General features: G+C 45.0%; 1 pseudogene; it reads right to left on the bottom strand.

Moving 5' to 3' along the window:
• The window catches only part of LOC123129291 (zinc finger MYM-type protein 1-like), a 55,992-nt pseudogene extending 42,259 nt beyond the window's left edge, over window positions 1-13,733 (bottom strand).
• Between the last annotated feature and the right edge of the window lie 3,040 nt (window positions 13,734-16,773).

Genomic DNA, 16,773 nt, shown 5'->3' with positions numbered 1-16,773 from the left:
TTTTGGCATGACTTGTGCCAGAATATGTAGGAAATATCGAGTGCCTCGGATTTGTGTATTGAGTATCTTGGTAGTTGTCTTCGATCAATTTTCAATTAATGTTTTAACTATGAACATAGGAAATGTCTGACGACGATAAGGATTTCGGTATTTGCAAATATTGCCAAGACGAGCGCGGCCTGTGCAACGGAATCTTCCTAGATGATGATAGGTGCTTCAGCATCAAGCTGGACGAGAACTTCAAAGTGGATACAGTAAGTCACAACGACAAGTCTTTTTTCGTAATTAAGCATGACATTTGCTTCATTTGCTTCAACTTATAATTTAAGCATGACCTTAAGCATGACAAGTCTTTTTTTACTATTCTACTAGCATATCCCCTGCCATGCAAGAGTTTTTGTATTGGATAAGTTAGCTTTCAGTCGTACTATGGAGGAAAAGAAAGTTTACTTGAAGACCAAGCATGGTTATATTTTCCATGCAAAATTATACAATTCAGACGACTACACCTATTTTGGATGCAAAACATGGCGAGCACTATGCAAGACTTATGCATTTGAGCCTGATATGGTTATCACCTTTGATATTCGTCCGGAAGATGATATTGAAGGTAATAACGACATCTGGGTCGATGTGCAGACACCTCCAGTTATACCATTATGTAAGTTTCTCAACCATATTTATGTATTTGATATTGTTTATTAAAAAATAGTTGACAACTAATTTGTATTGTCAGCTTATTTCGGTGCAAGCAAACATGTCCATCGCTTGGTAGACAGGACCTACTACTGTCCCGAGGCTGAACTAAACTGCGAGGAGCTAAGTCATTATGTTTCATGGCTTGAGGATCTTGATACTGTCAAGACAAATTTTCTTCCTGCATTTAGAAATGTTAGTACTGAAAACGTGCGACCAATAGTGTTCGTAATGAACTACGGTCACATCTATTTAGGAAGGATGGTAAGATTTTTACTATTTGTCCTCAGTGCATCTTTTCCATACATTATTTTTGAAGCTAAAATTCATTGCTAAGTATGTTACCATACGATGTTCTTCAACAGGGACTCCCGATGAATGTTGTGTCTTATGGGATCGAGACTAAAGGTACCATGAGTATTATTAGCTTACGGCCAAGATATCCTACAGATTACTTTAGTGCATTCAAGATTAGCGGCAGATGCTTAATAGTGCAAGACTGGACCAAATGTGTGATGGAGAAGCGCAGAGAAGTACTAGGGGGCAGCAAATAGATGCGCTACCCACGATTAGGAGACATGTTCATTTGCATGCTCCAACTTGATCAAGGAGGAGAGCTACACATGTTTTATGTTATTTTACCTAAGAGAGAGCAGCAGGAGTGATTAGCTAGCTAGAAATGAGTTTGAGGATGATGATGTGCTACACTATTACTATGATGATAAAATAGCTAGTGTTGGTGGTAATGACTATGATGATTATTATTAGCTAGTGTAAGTGGTGATTAAATAAATATTGTTGGTGGTAATGACTGTGATGATGATTAAATAGCTTATGCTGGCGGATTATATTCAAGTGGAGGCAACATGTGGTGCACATCGAAAGTACTACTAGTCCAAACTAGATCAAGTTTGGATTAGTAGTATACTTTTGACATGCACCACATATTGCCTCCACTTGAACCTAATCCACCTTCATTTGACACACTGTTATGGACATAATGATGTAAACCTCATAACTGGTATTGTACCAATATTTGTATGATGGCGCATAAATACACTAAAAAAAAGAATACTAGTAGCGATGGAGAGAGAACACGCTGCCAGTAGTTACATTAGCAGTAGCGTGGGAGTGAACAAACGCTGCAGCTATTTGTCCTAGCAGTAGGGCGTGCGGGCACGCGTTACTGCTAAGCAATAGTTGTAGCGCCTTATTAGTAGCGTGCCTACCCGCACTACTTGTGAGCACAAAACCAGCGCTACTGCTAGGGTTTTCCCTAGTAGTGTTGCGTGTGCGTAGGATTTTTTTTTGAAATTACTACGTTCCCCAACACCCATCACCCGGTGCTACGTCGCCTAACCCGCTGACCTACTCATGTGCACTGCCATGTACATGATGGTGTTGTACGATCGAGCCCGTGTAGGCCCCACCACGAAAACTTCGGACGAAATCTCTATCATATGTTTGTTCTGGCTTATTTTGCAAGCCAATCCAGCTTTGTTTTGTTTTGAGTTGTGGTATTCGAGTTGCTTCGAAGTCAAATGTTGATTCCATACCTTTTATAAGTGGTGTTCTCGTATTCCTACGGGAGTACTAACCCTTCATGATAGTCGACATTGTCATGACAATCCTTTTCAACCGGTGTGTTTCTCTTCAAGCGGATCCGTTCATTTTCAATATCCGCAAGATTCAATCTCAGCTTTCTCAACGGTGTTCATTTCATCCATCCCAAGTTGCCTTTGTTTTTCCCGCCCTCCCTCCCACCCTTTTCTTCAAGGATTCAGATTTCTTAATCAAGTATCCATTTATTCATGTGAAGTCTCTTCTTTCTTTCCTTTCAATGTTCTTATCCGGTGATTCTCAGGAAGATTCTAACGGAGCTTCAAGTTCGTCACTCTTCACTCGTTCTCTTCTCCGCTGGATTCAAATCAAGCTTTCGTGTTGATCATATCCTTTTTCTCCGTTCCGGTGCACCTCATAATCTTTCACTTCTCGCTATTCAATTGTTCTGGAGTGCTCAAGATATCCCGAAGATTCGTGTTTACACTCTGCTTTCATTCAAACCCTTTCGAGGATGTTATCTCTTTCAAGCCATTTAAATCAACCGGTGCAATCTCCTCTTCTAGTAATCATTCTACGGTGCTTCTTTTGAGTGGGCCCTAACACACAGGTTTTTTTCCAGGATCTTACCTCACTCTTCTTATTTCTCCTGGAGTATTTTCAAATTCATCTCAAAGATTGACGCAAGAATGAATTTTCATCAGTCAAATGTCTTTCTCCAAGACCTTTCAAATTCTTTCATCATTGTTTCAACATTTCCAATTTTAACTCTGGAGTGCCTCAGTACTTCTTGGTGGTGTTTCTCGTTGTCATTCTCATCTTTTGAAGACCGAAGAAGAGTTTCTCTTTAATCTTGCTCCATTCTCTTCAAGATTCATGGTGCTAGCTTGTTGCCATCCTCTCATAATTATTTTCGATTGTGAGAATCTTTTTGCACCCATCAGGATATATTCAAGGGTATTTTCAGTTCGATTATCCGGAGCCCATCATTTCAGAAGACTTGTTCATTCTCAGCTTTCGGCTCTCGTTCCCCAAATCTCACCGGTGCATCATTCAATATTCTTTAATCAGCGCGTGATCTCTTTGTTTCAGTTGTATCTAAATTCTCTCAAGTATCTTCGTTCATTTTCATTTCTTACGGTGGTTGTTCTAGGTTTCTCTTCCTTATCAATTTATTCGTTGTCAATCCTACTGGTGGTTCAAAGAAGACCTTCCCAAGTTGGCACTATATCTCTCTCAATCCTTCCTACGAGAATAAGTAGTGTGCCAAATCCGTTGCTTGGCATCAATTTAATTGATGAAGGATAAGCATAATGTAATTCTTATTCTTGTTTCATCCAAGTGATTAATTCCTTACTTCAGAGGCTCATCAAATTCTTGATTTCATTTGTTCATCTTTCTTTTCTGGAGTTCCAAGCTTTTCCGCATTATCTCGTCGCGAAGCTCCATCTAAATCATTGCAAGGCTTCACCTTGTGTTTTCAACTACCCTTTCTTTCCGTTCGATCATTCTTTTGTTTAACGGAGTTCTTCATGGAGGTTCTACATGATGGTTCATCAAGGATTTATTTTCCTTCTCGAAGTTTTCAGCGAGATTCTTTTAAGGAGCTCAAGCATTCTTCTTCTTGTCATCCGGAGTGCAATTATTTCTTCCGTACCATTGGAGGTGGTATTATGTCATTCTTGATAATTTTCCTTTGTGCTTCATGTTTCTCAAGCTATCAAGAATGAGGTATTTTAAATTCATCAACCTCTTTGTTGGAATTATCTTGGGTTATGTTTCACCTAAAGCCTTCCCTAAGGATTGTTACTATTTATGGTGCTTATAAATGACCCAAGTTCTTCTTTTATCCTTCCGGTGAATAAGCTTTCTCGTCTCCTTGTTCATATCAATCCAATTCTTCTTCCCGTGAGTGGCAGGTTGTCACCTCATAATTTGAGATGTATGCCATAAGACCATATCAAGATTATTCTTTTCGTTGTTGGTGTTCCAACAACTCCGTTCGACCCTTCTCCTAAGGATGCCTTCTCAAACTCTATTTGTGACAGAAGTTGGCATTTGCTTCTCCATTCTTTTATTTCAATTATCTATATTCTATTCTTTCGCTCTGGAGGCATTGTGATGTTGCTCTTTTCAACCCATCATCTCGTTTGTCAAAGATTATGTTCTTTTCCTTGCTTATCCATTTACCGGGACTGTCGTGCCCCTTTTAAAGTTCTTTCTACTTATCTTTTCTTGCATCTCTTTTCAATCAGAGTGCTGCTCAAAGTTGCTCTTCTTGTCCCTCTTGCTTAACGGAGTGCTTTCAACTTCGTTCATCTCAGTTGTATTATTCTCTCGAAGTGGCTTAACCTCTCAAGGTTCTTTGGTTTCACTCGTTTGTCAATGAAGCATTTACCTCTCCTCTTTTCTCTTCCGTTTGTTCCTCCGGTGCCATTCTAGATCTCGGGACGAGATCCTCTCGTAGTGGTGGAGTGTTGTAACGCCCCGAGACCGATGTGCCAGGTGTCCTCTAGTTATTCGTTGTTGTTGCCTTGTCATTGCTTGCGTGTCATGCATTTCATAGCATGTCATCATGTGCATTGCATCATCATGTTTTCAAAACTTGCATGCGTTCGGTTTCCCCCATTTCCGTCAGTTGTCCGTTCTGAGCCCAGACACACTCGCACGCGCCCGCGGCATGTCCGAAATAGTATTTTATAAGTGGCCAGAAAAAGTTCTCTGAATGGGTTGAAAGTTGGCGTGTGGTGTTGTTATGTTGTTAGTAGGTCGCCTGCCAAATTTCATCGCATTCGGAGTTCGTTTGATAGCCCAACCGTTAAACTATAGCGGCATTATAGTCGGTCTAAAGTCGGACGTTTTCGGTCTCTGGAAATAGGTGTCGGGCCCTCTCTCTCTCTTCTCCCCCTCGCAGTCTCGCCACAGCCCACCTAGTCCATCCTCCTTCCCCTCTTCGCTTCCGGAGTTGTCCGATGCGACCGCATGGTCCGAAACCCTCTCTGCACAGTGCATCGAACCCCTCACGTGCGCGCCCAAAATTGTCCCGGACCCGACCCGGGCTGTCGCTACCGTTGTGTCCGGATCATCCCCAAACATCTACAAAACGTCTCCGTTTCTTATTTAGACATTCCTAGCCTATATATTCTCGACCGTCTGATTTTGATCGGATGATCCAACTCCCTTCTTTTCTGTATATATATATATATAGTCTATCCTTAGTCCATTTTGGACAAACCCTATTTTCTAGGGATCCTCCCTGCGCCGCCACTCTCTCTGGTTCCCCTCGGGATGACTAGCGAACCAACCATCGCTCTTTTCCTCCTCCTCGACCCAATCCCCTAGCACCGCCACCATCTTCCCCTTGTTTTTAACGCCACCCAATCAGCAGTGCAGCCCGCTCCTGTCCGATCCATCCGTTCAATCCAGCCGCGGCCGACCTCTTTCGTCTCGTCCCAGCGTCGGACATGGAGCCGTGACTCCCGCCAGACCTCCTCACTGCCCGAGGCTGCTGCCTCCCCGTGCCCTCGTTCCCGAGCTCCATCGAGAGGAGAGGAGCCCCCGCAAGCCACTGAACCGCCCCGCTATCCTCGTCGTTGACCCTCGCAAGCGTCGCCCCGATCCAGGCCAGTGCCCCGGCCCCCTCTCCTTTCTTCTCCCTTCGTTTCTCTCTCTCTTTCTCTCTGCTCCTCACCACTACCGCCGCCCTGCAGGAACCACCGCCGCCGCTTGCTGACGTTGTCGCCGGTGCCGTCCAACACCGGGAATGGGCACCCCATGCCCGGATCCGGTCTCCACCGCTGCGGATCCGCCTCCCTAGCCGTCCCGCGCCCTGGACCTCGCCAGAGCCGCGCTAGGTCGCCGCCGTCATCCTGCTCCAAGGCGAAGCGCAGCCCGCTCGATCCTCTGCTTCGTGACCTGCTTCACCTCCCCTTGGTCCAGATCCGCGCCAAGGCCCAGCTCGCCTCGATTCGTCTCCATGCGCAGACCAGCGCCGCGCCCTGCTTCCTCTGGATCGAAAGACAACCGCCGCTCCAGTCGACGCATTGACCGCATCGCTCGCACGGGCCGGCCTCGCTTCGTGCATCATCGCGCCCCTCCCACGGCCCAGCAAGTCGCTGCAGCCCAACCTCTCCACCGAGTCGGGCCAAGGCCCATGGGTCAGGCTACCCCCAGCGCCCCACCTTTCTTTTCCTGCTGCTGGGCCAATTCAGTTCCAGCCCATCATGTTTTTTTCCTGTCCAGTGAATTTAGCTATTTCCCAGAGAGTGCCAGTTTTGCAGAATGGTCCCTAAACTTCATGCATTTAATATCTTAATAACCGTGCATCGGATTAAAACAATTTATATATGAAATATGCTTAGTTTTTCGTCTAGTTTCATAATATGTCATTTCCATCCATGTTTAAAATGCTTAAAATGATGTTTGCTTTAATTTGCTCCTATGCCATGCTAAAATGCTTTAATTCATAACTAAATAACCGTAACTCGGAATTTAACAAACTTAATATGTAAATGGGGTGGAAAATGCCTAGTTTAACATGGTGGCTTTACTTTGCATGTTTAATAACTCTAAAATTGTGTTTAGGGCAGAACAGTACCAAACCTAATATATGCATATGGGGATTTACCAGAATTGTTGTTCGTTGCTTCCGGCCTCATTTAAACTTGACTAGATAGATAGTTTTACTTTGCTTCACCTCTTGTCATGCTAACAACATTTAATATTGTTGGGTACATAAACGAGATCGAACTAAATAATTGTTGTGCTATTCCGTCAATATGCATCCCGTTGCATATTGAGCTCCACTTAACTTGTATTGTTGTTTGTGCACTTTGCCATGCCATGCTTCATTAAACCAGACATGCATCATAATTGTTTGTGCATCATGCCATGTCTATGTGGTGGTTGTTTACCATGATTGTTTGCTTCTTTCCGGTGTTGCTTCTTTGGGTTGGTTCCGATAACGTTGCGTTTGTGAGGATCCGTTCGACTACGTCCGTTTGTCTTCTTCATGGACTCGTTCTTCTTCCTTGCGGGACTTCAGGCAAGATGACCATACCCTCGAAATCACTTCTATCTTTGCTTGCTAGTTGCTCGCTCTTTCGCTATGCCTATGCTGCGATACCTACCACTTGCTTATCATGCCTCCCATATTGTTGAATCAAGCCTCTAACCCACCTTCTCCTAGCAAACCGTTGTTTGGCTATGTTACCGCTTTGCTCAGCCCCTTTTATAGCGTTGTTAGTTGCAGGTGAAGATTGAAGTTTGTTCCTTGTTGGAACATGGAGATGTTGTTCCTTGTTGGGACATGTTTACTGGTTGGGATATCACAATATCTCTTATTTAATTAATGCATCTATATACTTGGTAAAGGGTGGAAGGCTCGGCCTTTTGCCTAGTGTTTTGTTCCACTCTTGCCGCCCTAGTATCCGTCATATCGGTATTATGTTCCCGGATTTTGCGTTCCTTACGCGGTTGGGTAATAATGGGAACCCCTTGACAGTTTGCCTTTAATAAAACTCTTCCAGCAATGCCCAACATTGGTTTTACCATTTTGCCACCTAGCCTTTTTCCCTTGGGTTTCGCGGACTCAAGGGTCATCTTTATTTAAACCCCCCGGGCCAGTGCTCCTCTGAGTGTTGGTCCAAACTAGAGTCCTGTGCAGCACCCCCTCAGGGAAACTCGAGGTTTGGTTTTAGTTGTATGGAGCGCTCATCTGAGTGTGCCCTGAGAACGAGATATGTGCAGCTCCTATCGGGATTTGTCAGCACATTCGGGCGGTGTTGCTGGATTTGTTTTAACTTGTCGTAGTGTCTTGTAGAACCGGGATACCGAGTCTGATCGGAATGTCTCGGGAGGAGGTCTATTCCTTCGTTGACCGTGAGTGCTTGTCATGGGCTAAGTTGGGACTCCCCTGCAGGGATTTGAACTTTCGAAAGCCATGCCCGCGGTTATGGGCAGATGGGAATTTGTTAACGTCCGGTTGTAGAAATCCTGAAGTTGATCTTAATTAAAATACATCAACCGCGTGTGAAACTGTGATGGTCTCTTTCCGGCGGAGTCCGGGAAGTGAACACGGTGTTGGAGTAATGCTTGACGTAGGTTGTTCTAGGATCACTTCTTGATCATAGTTGTTCGACCGTGCTTTTGCCTTCTCTTCTCGCTCTCATTTGCGTATGTTAGCCACCATATATGCTACTCGCTTGCTGCAGCTCCACCTCATACCTTTACCTTACCCATAAGCTTAAATAGTCTTGATCGTGAGGGTGCGAGATTGCTGAGTCCCCGTGGGTCACAGATACTTCCAAAACCAGCTTGCAGGTGCCGATGAGTCCGTGCAGATGACGCAACCAAGCTCAGGAGGAGCTCGATGAAGATCTTGTCCTTTGTGATGTTTCTTTCTAGTGGATCAGTAGTGGAGCCCAGTTGGGGTCGATCGGGGACCTTATCGCATTTGGGGTTCTTCTTTTATTTTGGTTCCGTAGTCGGACCTTGACTGTATCTGTTTGATGTAATGCTTTATTCATGTAATTGTGTGAAGTGGCGATTGTAAGCCAACTATGTATCTCTTTCCCTTATATATTACATGGGTTGTGTGAAGATTACCTCACTTGCGACATTGCTTTCAATGCGGTTATGCCTCTAAGTCATGCTTCGACACGTGGGAGATATAGCCGCATCGAGGGCGTTACAAGTTTGTAATCAGAGCCTTCCCCGACCTTAGGAGCCCCACTGCTTGATCGTTTTTAGCAGCCGTTGTTGAGTCTAGAAAAATGTTTTGAGTCATTTAGGAATTATATATCAGAGAGTTTAGGAATTCTTTTTACTCCCCAGTCCCCTCATCGCTCTGGTAAGGCATCCTGACGTAGATTTTGGACTCTTCTCTTCTCAAATTTCACTAAAAAAATTTAGGATCACGCGGGTATCTTGGAATCGTTCCGATGGATTTGTGACGAGAACATTGTTCTTGGTGCCTCCTGTCATTTAGGGGTTGTGGCAGTGTCCCGGGGAGTTGAGCTTCGAGGTGTTGTCGTCATAATTTTATCGTTGCAGTTCTGGAATACCTGAGTTTAGTTTCGCCAACATCGAAAATCTCTTTTATGTAGTTGTTGATGAGATAACCTCGATGCCACCCAGTATTGGGGCGGGAGTTCGGGAGTATTGCCATAACTCGTATAACGGATGCTTTTCGAAGGTTGAGGTAGACGATTTCCGAAGGTTTCTTGGTTATGTGTTGAAGGATGGATACAGCTGGATGTAGGATTTGCTAGTTTTGGGTGAGATATTATGCTTCCCCTGTATCCCCAACACCTGATTGCATAACCGGAAAGTTTCGGGAGTTTATAAGTGGGAATTCAAGTAGCTCTTAGGATATCTTTCCGACGGATATATGATATGAAATTGGGGTTCGACGTCTAGTGGTCCGCCTATTCACGGTTGGTTTTACAGTGGTCTCGTTGTGTCATAAAGAGTCCTTGGCTATGCCGACTCGGGGACGCTTCGTATGTCATGTGCACTGCCTTGTACATGATGGTGCTGTACGATCGAGCCCGTGTAGGCCCCACCACGAAAACTTCGGACGAAATCTCTATCATATGTTTGTTCTGGCTTATTTTGCAAGCCAATCCTTTGTTTTGTTTTGAGTTGTGGTATTCGAGTTGCTTCGAAGTCAAATGTTGATTCCATACCTTTTATAAGTGGTGTTCTCGTATTCCTATGGGAGTACTAATCCTTCATGATAGTCGACATTGTCATGACAATCCTTTTCGACCGGTGTGTTTCTCTTCAAGCGGATCCGTTCATTTTCAATATCCGCAAGATTCAATCTCAGCTTTCTCAACTGTGTTCGTTTCATCCATCCCAAGTTGCCTTTGTTTTTCCCGCCCTCCCTCCCACCCTTTTCTTCAAGGATTCGGATTTCTTAATCAAGTGTCCATTTTATTCATGTGAAGTCTCTTCTTTCTTTCCTTTCAATGTTCTTATCCGGTGATTCTCAGGAAGATTCTAACGGAGCTTCAAGTTCGTCACTCTTCACTCGTTCTCTTCTCCGGTGGATTCAAATCAAGCTTTCGTGTTGATCATATCCTTTTTCTCCGTTCCGGTGCACCTCACAATCTTTCACTTCTCGCTATTCAATTGTTCCGGAGTGCTCAAGATATCTTGAAGATTCGTGTTTACACTCTGCTTTCATTCAAACTCTTTCGAGGATGTTATCTCTTTCAAGCCATTTAAATCAACCCGTGCAATCTCCTCTTCTAGTAATCGTTCTACGGTGCTTCTTTTGAGTGGGCCCTAACCCACAGTTTTTTTTTCCAGGATCTTACCTGACTCTTCTTATTTCTCCCGGAGTATTTTCAAAATCATCTCAAAGATTGACGCAAGAATGAATTTTCATCAGTCAGATGTCTTTCTCCAAGACCTTTCAAATTCTTTCATTGTTGGTTCAACATTTCGAATTTTAACTCCGGAGTGCCTCAATAATTCTTGGTGGTGTTTCTCGTTGTCATTCTCATCTTTTGAAGACCGAAGAAGAGTTTCTCTTTAATCTTGCTCCATTCTCTTCAAGATTCATGGTGCTAGCTTGTTGCCATCCTCTCATAATTATTTTCAATTGTGAGAATCTTTTTGCACCCATCAGGATATATTCAAGGGTATTTTCAGTTCGATTATCCAGAGCCCATCATTTCAGAAGACTTGTTCATTCTCAGCTTTCAGCTCTCGTTCCCCAAATCTCACCGGTGCATCATTCAATATTCTTTAATTAGCACGTGATCTCTTTATTTCAGTTGTATCTAAATTCTCTCAAGTATCTTCATTCATTTTCATTTCTTACGGTGGTTCTTCCAGGTTTCTCTTCCTTATCAATTTATTCGTTGTCAATCCTACTGGTGGTTCAAAGAAGACCTTCCCAAGTTGGCACTATATCTCTCTCAATCCTTCCTACGAGAATAAGTAGTGTGCCAAATCCGTTGCTTGGCATCAATTTAATTGATGAAGGATAAGCATAATGTAATTCTTATTCTTGTTTCATCCAAGTGATTAATTCCTTACGTCGGAGGCTCATCAAATTCTTGATTTCATTTGTTCATCTTTCTTTTCTGGAGTTCCAAGCTTTTCCGCATTATCTCGTCGCGAAGCTCCATCTAAATCATTGCAAGGCTTCACCTTGTGTTTTCAACTACCCTTTCTTTCCATTTGATCATTCTTTTGTTTAACGGAGTTCTTCATGGAGGTTCTACATGATGGTTCATCAAGGATTTATTTTCCTTCTCGAAGTTTTCAACGAGATTCTTTTAAGGAGCTCAAGCATCCTTCTTCTTGTAATCCGGAGTGCAATTCTTTCTTCCGTACCATTGGAGGTGGTATTATGTCATTCTTGATAATTTTCCTTCGTGCTTCATGTTTCTCAAGCTATCAAGAATGAGGTATTTTAAATTCATCAACCTCTTTGTTGGAATTATCTTGGGTTATGTTTCACCTAAAGCCTTCCCTAAGGATTGTTACTATTTATGGTGCTTATAAATGACCCAAGTTCTTCTTTTATCCTTCCGGTGAATAAGCTTTCTCGTCTCCTTGTTCATATCAATCCAATTCTTCTTCCCGTGAGTGGCAGGTTGTCACCTCATAATTTGAGATGTATGCCATAAGGCCATATCAAGATTATTCTTTTCGTTGTTGGTGTTCCAACAAATCCGTTCGACCCTTCTCCTAAGGATGCCTTCTCAAACTCTTTTTGTGACATAAGTTGGCATTTGCTTCTCCATTATTTTATTTCAATTATCTATATTCTATTCTTTCGCTCTGGAGGCATTGTGATGTTGCTCTTTTCAACCCATCATCTCATTTGTCAAAGATTATGTTCTTTTCCTTGCTTATCCGTTTAACGGGAGTGTCGTGCCCCTTTTAAAGTTCTTTCTACTTATCTTTTCTTGCATCTCTTTTCAATCGGAGTGCTGCTCAAAGTTGCTCTTCGTGTCCCTCTTACTTAACGAAGTGCTTTCAACTTCGTTCATCTCAGTTGTATTATTCTCTCGAAGTGGCTTAGCCTCTCAAGGTTCTTTGGTTTCACTCGTTTGTTAATGAAGCAACTTAGTTTTACCTCTCCTCTTTTCTCTTCCGTTTGTTCCTCCGGTGCCATTCTAGATCTCGGGACGAGATCCTCTCGTAGTGGTGGAGTGTTGTAACGCCTCGAGACCGATGTGCCAGGTGTCCTCTAGTTATTCGTTGTTGTTGCCTTGTCATTGCTTGCGTGTCATGCATTGCATATCATGTCATCATGTGCATTGCATCATCATGTTTTCAAAATTTGCATCCGTTCGGTTTCCCCCATTTCCGTCCGTTGTCTGTTCTGAGCCCAGACACACTCGCACGCGCCCGCGGCATGTCCGAAATAGTATTTTATAAGTGGCCGGAAAATGTTCTCTGAATGGGTTGAAAGTTGGCGTGCGGTGTTGTTATGTTGTTAGTAGGTCGCCTGCCAAGTTTCATCGCATTCGGAGTTCGTTTGATAGCCCAACCGTTAAACTATAGCGGCATTATAGTCGGTCTAAAGTCGGACGTTTTCGGTCTCCGGAAACAGGTGTCGGGCCCTCTCTCTCTCTTCTCCCCCTCGCAGTCTCGCCACAGCCCACCTAGTCCATCCTCCTTCCCCTCTTCGCTTCCGGAGTTGTCCGATGTGACCGCACGGTCCGAAACCCTCTCTGCACAGTGCATCGAACCCCTCACGTGCGCGCCCAAAATTGTCCCGGACCCGACCCGGGCTGTCGCTACCGTTGTGTCCGGATCATCCCCAAACATCTACAAAACGTCTCCGTTTCTTATTTAGACTTTCCTAGCCTATCTATTCTCGACCGTTTGATTTTGATCGGATGATCCAACTCCCTTCTTTTCCATATATATATATAGTCTATCCTTAGTCCATTTTGGACAAACCCTATTTTCTAGGGATCCTCCCTACGCCGCCACTCTCTCTGGTTCCCCTCGGGATCACTAGCGAACCAAGCATCGCTCTTTTGCTCCTCCTCGACCCAATCCCCTAGCACCGCCGCCATCTTCCCCTTGTTTTCAGCACCACCCAATCAGCAGTGCAGCCCACTCCTGTCCGATCCATCCGTTCAATCCAGCCGCCGCCGACCTCCTTCGTCTCGTCCCAGCGTCGGACGTGGAGTCGTGACTCCCGCCAGACCTCCTCACTGCCCGAGGCTGCTGCCTCCCCGTGCCCTCGTTCCCGAGCTCCATCGAGAGGAGAGGAGCCCCCGCAAGCCACTGAACCGCCCTGCTATCCTCGTCGTTGACCCTCGCAAGCATTGCCCCGATCCATGCCAGTGCCCCGGCCCCCTCTCCTTTCTTCTCCCTTCGTTTCTCTCTCTCTTTCTCTCTCTCTGCTCCTCACCACTACCGCCGCCCTGCAGGAACCACCGCCGCCGCTTGAGGACGTTGTCGCCGGTGCCGTCCAACACCGGGAATGGGCACCCCATGCCCGGATCCAGTCTCCACCGCTGCGGATCCGCCTCCCTAGCCATCCCGCGCCCTGTACCTCGCCAGAGCCGCGCTAGGTCGCCGCCGTCGTCCTGCTCCAAGGTGAAGCATGGCCCGCTCGATCCTCTGCTTCGTGACCTGCTTCACCTCCCCTTGGTCCAGATCCGCGCCAAGGCCCAGCTCGCCTCGATTCGTCTCCACGTGCAGACCAGCGCCGCGCCCTGCTTCCTCTGGATCGAAAGACAAGCGTCGCTCCAGTCGACGCGTTGACCGCATCGCTCGCACGGGCCGGCCTCGCTTCGTGCCTCATCGCGCCCCTCCCGCGGCCCAGCAAGTCGCTGCGGACCAACCTCTCCACCGAGTCGGGCCAAGGCCCATGGGTCAGGCTACCCCCAGCGCCCCACCTTTCTTTTCCTGCTGCTGGGCCAATTCAGTTCTAGCCCATCATGTTTTTTTCCTGTCCAGTGAATTTAGCTATTTCCCAAAGAGTGCCAGTTTTGCAGAACGGCCCCTAAACTTCATGCATTTAATATCTTAATAACCGTGCATCGGATTAAAACAATTTATATATGAAATATGCTTAGTTTTTCATATAGTTTTATAATATGTCATTTCCATCCATGTTTAAAATGCTTAAAATGATGTTTGCTTTAATTTGCTCCTATGCCATGCTAAAATGCTTTAATTCATAACTGAATAACCGTAACTCGGAATTTAACAAACTTTATATGTAAATGGGGTGGAAAAATGCCTAGTTTAACATGGTGGCTTTACTTTGCATGTTTAATAACTCTACAATTGTGTTTAGGGCAGAACAGTACCAAACCTAATATATGCATATGGGGATTTACCGGAATTGTTGTTCGTTGCTTCCGGCCTCATTTAAACTTGACTAGATAGATAGTTTTACTTTGCTTAACCTCTTGCCATGCTAACAACATTTAATATTGTTGGGTACATAAACGAGATCGAACTAAATAATTGTTGTGCTGTTCCGTCAATATGCATCCCATTGCATATTGGGCTCCACTTAACTTGTAGTGTTGTCTGTGCACTTTGCCATGCCATGCTTCATTAAACCAGACATGCATCATAATTGTTTGTGCATCATGCCATGTCTATGTGGTGGTTGTTTACCATGATTGTTTGCTTCTTTCCGGTGTTGCTTCTTTGGGTTGGTTCCGATAATGTTGCGTTTGTGAGGATCCGTTCGACTACGTCCGTTTGTCTTCTTCATTGACTCTTTCTTCTTCCTTGCGGGATTTCAGGCAAGATGACCATACCCTCGAAATCACTTTTATCTTTGCTTGCTAGTTGCTCGCTCTTTCGCTATGCCTATGCTGCGATACCTACCACTTGCTTATCATGCCTCCCATATTGTTGAACCAAGCCTCTAACCCACCTTGTTCTAGCAAACCGTTGTTTGGCTATGTTACCGCTTTGCTCAGCCCCTCTTATAGTGTTGTTAGTTACAGGTGAAGATTGAAGTTTGTTCCTTGTTGGAACATGGAGATGTTGTTCCTTGTTGGGACATGTTTACTTGTTGGGATATCACAATATCTCTTATTTAATTAATGCATCTATATACTTGGTAAAGGGTGGAAGGCTCGGCCTTTTGCCTAGTGTTTTGTTCCACTCTTGCCGCCCTAGTTTCCATCATATCGGTGTTATGTTCCCGGATTTTGCGTTCCTTACGCGGTTGGGTAATAATGGGAACCCCTTGACAGTTCGCCTTGAATAAAACTCTTCCAGCAATGCCCAAAATTGGTTTTACCATTTTTCCACCTAGCCTTTTTCCCTTGGGTTTCGCGGACTCAAGGGTCATCTTTATTTAAACCCCCCCGGGCCAGTGCTCCTCTGAGTGTTGGTCCAAACGAGAGTCCTGTGCAGCGCCCCCTCGGGGAAACTCGAGGTTTGGTTTTAGTTGTATGGAGCGCTCATCTGAGTGTGCCCTGAGAACGAGATATGTGCAGCTCCTATCGGGATTTGTCGGCACATTCGGGCGGTGTTGCTGGATTTGTTTTAACTTGTCGAAGTGTCTTGTAGAACCGGGATACCGAGTCTGATCGGAATGTCTTGGGAGGAGGTCTATTCCTTCGTTGACCGTGAGAGCTTGTCATGGGCTAAGTTGGGACTCCCCTGCAAGGATTTGAACTTTCGAAAGCCGTGCCCGTGGTTATGGGCAGATGGGAATTTGTTAACGTCCGGTTGTAGAAAACCTGAAGTAGATCTTAACTAAAATACATCAACCGCGTGTGTAACCGTGATGGTCTCCCGGGAAGTGAACACGGTGTTGGAGTAATGCTTGACGTAGGTTGTTCTAGGATCACTTGCGTATGTTAGCCACCATATATGCTACTCGCTTGCTGCAGCTCCACCTCATACCTTTACCTTACCCATAAGCTTAAATAGTCTTGATCGCGAGGGTGCGAGATTGCTGAGTCCCCGTGGCTCACAGATACTTCCAAAACCAGCTTGCAGGTGCTGATGAGTCCGTGCAGATGACGCAACGAAGCTCAGGAGGAGCTTGATGAAGATCTTGTCCTTTGTGTTGTTTCGTTCTAGTGGATCAGTAGTGGAGCTCAGTTGGGGTCGATCAGGAACCTTGTCGCATTTGGGGTTCTTCTTTTATTTTGGTTCCGTAGTCGGACCTTGATTGTATCTGTTTGATGTAATGCTTTATTCATGTAATTGTGTGAAGTGGCGATTGTAAGCCAACTATGTATCTCTTTCCCTTATATATTACATGGGTTGTGTGAAGATTACCTCACTTGCAACATTGCTTTCAATGCGGTTATGCATCTAAGTCGTGCTTCGACACGTGGGAGATATAACCGCATCGAGGGCGTTACACGGTGCTAGGTCGCCTAACCAGCCGACCTACTCGCCTACAACCCCCCCCCCCCCTTGAGAAATCGCCTAAGCCGGTCAAAACAAACTCGCACACCCCCCGGTGCTAGGTCGCCAAACCTGCCGACCTACTCGCCTACAAACACCCCCACACCACTTGAAAAATCGCCTAAGCCGGCCTAATTGAAC

The sequence above is a fragment of the Triticum aestivum genome, chromosome 6A (assembly GCF_018294505.1).
Source record: "Triticum aestivum cultivar Chinese Spring chromosome 6A, IWGSC CS RefSeq v2.1, whole genome shotgun sequence".
NCBI classification, from domain to species: domain Eukaryota; kingdom Viridiplantae; phylum Streptophyta; class Magnoliopsida; order Poales; family Poaceae; genus Triticum; species Triticum aestivum.
Note: the sequence above shows the minus strand (reverse complement) of the source record. Positions and strands in the feature narration are given on the sequence as shown.